Here is a 4,487-nt window from a genome sequence, read left to right on the forward strand (position 1 = left end):
GTGACAGGAAAAGCAGGCAGACATGAGGTAATTTCAGGAAAGACACAAAAATTTCTCATGGAGCTTTGAACAATGTGCAGGTTTCCTCCTCAGGTTAGCACTGGTTGATTGGTAGAGTCTGTTGAGTGCTATCTTCAGGGGAGTTCTCCTATTCCAGCCACATTTAGTGTGATGAGGTTCTGGGTTCCATTAATTGTATCGTTTATGGACAGGGTTTTGGAGGATGATGCCAGGAAACAAAAGGATAATAGTATAAATGTGGATAGAAGGGTAAGTAGAAGCCAGAATGTTAAATGTCGGAGTCTAGAAAGTTGACTAGACATTGTTTTCTCTAGTTGCCAGAAGTACTCCAAAAAAATTCTTATTCATTTGGGTTATACCAAACTGTGGGACCAGCCCATTCAAGTGTGTGAGACCTCTGCACCTCTAATGAGTAAAATGAAAAGTCAGGACTGTTTTTCAAAACTGTTGTACTCATCTTATGCACCCATAGAGACTTATTCTCTTTGTCCCCCCTCCTGGAAAATCTGAGGTTCAGCATCACAACAAGTACGTGGAAGAGGACTATACTTGTCCCACAACCTCATGATTGCAGTCATGACAGCACAGGGAGGTGTCTTCTCCTTGCAGCTCCCTGGGGGCCTCCAGAAGCCGAGGGCAGAACAGCCCCAAATCAGGTCCTCACTGTAAATGTCCACCAATACAACTGCCATGACAGACACGGGATTAATTGTCTCAGTCATGCTCCCCCAGGAAGACAACTTGAAACTACCCAAAAATCACAGCCGCAACCGTCCTCAACACAGTACTGATGTGGGCAGAGTCATCCCAGAATGACGAGTACTATCTGTCAACAAATGCCAACTGGCACCCAAGAACCCAAGACCTCTCCATGGTCTCAACTTCACCCCTCACCCCCCCCCGCCCCCCCCACCCCCGCCCAGGGAACAACTCATCCTTCAGATCACTCACACGGCACACTGCTACCATTTTATAAACACAGACCTGTGGTCTTTAGTTAAAACCCTTGGGGCCGAATATGATCCCATATGAAAAATCAAATGTGCCTCTGTGGCAGCTTTGTGAAGCCCCTCCCTGAGCAGAGGACCCAGCTAAGCCATGCCCTGACTCCTGAGCCACAGAAACTCTGAGACGACAAATTGTGCTACTTTAAACCTCTAAATGTGGTGATTTGCTATTCACCAAGAGATAGATGAATTCAATAGGGAACCAGTTATAGAAGTCTGGAATCAAGAGGTTCCAGTGGAGATATAAATTTGGAAATCATCAGTATATAGATGGCATTTGTGCTGGCTATTGTCTACTTGCCCCCACCTCAACCAATTCTCCACCCTTCTCTTCCTTTCTCTGTGCCCCAGGAGCCTACCTTCCACTGACCAAAACACTTGGGCTTCCTTGGTTCAGCCAATAGGAGGCACCTGCAGGGGATCAGAAAGCAGAGGAGAAAGTGGTCAGAATATGTCTCACCCTGCCACAGCCCTTATGCTTGGATAAGAGTGGCCCCTGGAGGGCCAACAGTGCCATCTGGGTCGAGCTTCACCCTCCAACCTCCTACTCCTATTGCATGTGGTTGGTCTTAGTAGAAATAGTGATAGTTCACCTATGGTAACAGTGGAGAAGGGATGGTTCACCTACAGAAACAGAAGGGAGGTAGAGGTACATAGTTAAAGATGCTGGTAGGTGACAGATATGAAGGGGGAACTTTGGGGAACTTCTGATTGTTTCCATTGTCCTTGTTAAGGTCATCAGCTGACAGTGAGGATGATGGAAAAGTTGTTAGAAGCTTAAGGAAAGAAGAAGTCATGGAACGTTCATGAAAGAGAACAAGAGATGGATGGACTGGGGAAATGTACTGAAGTTGCCTGGCAGCATTAAGGGTTCACTTGAGGCTCATAGTCATTTTTAAAGTGATACCATTCAGTGAGATTATTCTCCAGTCATGATCAGCTATGAGGGAGCAGATACAAAATAAGCAAATTCAGGGCAGCCCGGATGGCTCAGCAGTTTAGTGCCGCCTTTGGCCCAGGGTGTGATCCTGGAGACCCGGGATCGAGTCCTGTGTCGGGCTCCCTGCATGGAGCCTACTTCTCCCTCTGCCTGTGTCTGTGCCTCTCTCTCTCTCTCTCTCTCTCTCTCTCTCTCTGTGTGTATGTGTGTGTGTGTGTGTGTCCCTCATGAATAAATAAATAAAATATTTTAAAAAAATAAGCAGATTCAGAGTTACCTATGGTTGGGGCCCATCCAGATATAGCAGACACTGCTAGTGACCTGTCCAGATCCGTGAAACTCTTTTTGTTGGTTTTGTTGCATCTGTCCATCCACCAGCTAATCACTCATACCTGCAACCTTCTCCAGAGGCTGGTGCTAGGGTGAATGGAGCTACCTCACCCCGAGATGCCCGATGGAGGAGGATCAAAGTTATAAAAACCCCTCCTTCTTGCCTCAAGGTGGGACAGACTCCATGCTACTCAAGGTCAGGATGAGGTTTGCCTTTACCTAAAACCATTTCCATGTTTAGCTTCGCCCCTTCCCTATTCTTCTTCTCTCACTCTCTCCCAAGTTTCTCACAAGAACACCCCATTATCTAGTCACTTGTGCAAAAACCCCCAGTTCAGGCTCTGCTCCTCAGAACAGCCCAGATGATGCTACCTCTACCAAGGTGAAAAGGAATGAATGATGAGGGGGGCTGTCGGAGTGGCTGAGGAGCTCGTGGTGGCTGTCCTCTGCAGGCTGAAACTGGCAGCAGGAGATGCTGTTACAAAGCTGGGCTCTCTGGTTTCCAAAGGGATGATAGCGTTCTGGAGTAGTAGAGGCCAGATGGCAGCATTAATCATCAACGACAAGATGACCTTAATCACCACAATGGGCGGCAACTTCAGAATAGCAGCCGGGCAGCCTGCCCTGGAGGACTCTATGGAGATAGAGTGGAGCACAGTATTCCTCAGGGCAATAAATATTTGCGGGCGCCAGAGACATCACTTAATATATATAATCAAAAGAAATCAAGAATGAATGAGCCAAAGGTTGAGGTCAGCCACCTCAATAGAGTGTCATGGTGCTTTATTCAGTTTTCAAACCTGAGCCAGGTCTCAGACCTAACACCCATCAACTGAAAGGGAGGCTGACAAGCTCATCCCAGGAGGACATCAGAGCAGGGGAGTGAGGCAGACAGCAGAGCAGGATCAGGGTCTGCATAAGGAGGGTGTACGAGCAGAACGTTGGCCTAGTGCGGTCAGGTTATTGGTCACATGCAGTGGGGGGAAGTGGGGGGTGGGATTCAGCATATAAATATAGTGAGCATAATGGGAGCCAGATTTCTCACAGTTGGAAAAGGCAAATATAGGGAAAGCTATGAACCCTGTTGGATCGGTATTGAATTAGAATTGGAGTTATAGGGACGCCTGGGTGGCTCGGTGGGTGAGCATCCACCTTCTGCTCAGGTCGTGATCCCCGGGTCCTGGGATGGAGTCCTGCATTGGGCTCTCTGCATGGGGCCTGCTTCTCCCTCTGCCTGTGTCTCTGCCTCTCTCTGTGTGTCTCTCATGAATAAATAAATAAAATCTTTTTTAAAAAAATAATTGGAGATATAGGTGTAAGCAAATGGTTTTCAATATATATGTAGATACAGAAATATCTATATTAGTCTCTCTGTACACACATACACACAGATCAATGTGCACATATACACTCATATATATATTCTAGTTCTGACAACTGTGGGTGAGGGTTGGGGGCTAGGAACAGCAATAGTCCAGTAGATTTTAGTCTCCATTCTCCATTTAAAGAAAGTAAGTGTACTTGGAAAAAAATGGCTGATCCCAGGACTGAGGTGGGAAAAAGACCAAAGAAGACCTTGGAAAAGTTGGATTATTCTAGAAAGTAAGGAAACACTCAAAGAATGAGGAAGACATAGAAAACAAACACAGAGGGATGCCTGGGTGGCTCAGTCAGTTAAGCATCCAACTCTTGATTTGGGCTCAGGTCACGATCTCTGGGTTGTGATATCGAGCCTTGTGTCAGGCTCCACACTCAGTGGGGAGTCTGCTTGAGATTCGCTTTCTCCCTCTCCATCTGTCCTTCCCTCTGCTCACACTTAAGTGTGCTCTCTCTTTCTCTCATTCTAAAACAAGTAAATAAATCTTAAAAACAAACACAGAAACCAGCTTATAGGGACTTTTGCTGGAAAAATCTGGCACAATATGAGCATCAAAATAAATGCTGATAGTACCAGATTATAACTCATGAAATAATAGGAATCAGTGAGTCCACAATGACAAAAACGTATAAATGGAAAGATAAATGAAGAACAGGAAAGGTGCTCTCTTGTAGTAGAATGCCAACTGAAGATTGATAGAATTAGGAAAGTCAACATTTGACAACTATTGAAGTAATAATTAAATCAGGCAAGAAATATCAATGGATGCTAAAACTAGAGGATTAAAGTGGGATGAGGAACTTAATATAGC

Source organism: Vulpes vulpes, chromosome 11 (genome assembly GCF_048418805.1).
Source record: "Vulpes vulpes isolate BD-2025 chromosome 11, VulVul3, whole genome shotgun sequence".
NCBI lineage: Eukaryota > Metazoa > Chordata > Mammalia > Carnivora > Canidae > Vulpes > Vulpes vulpes.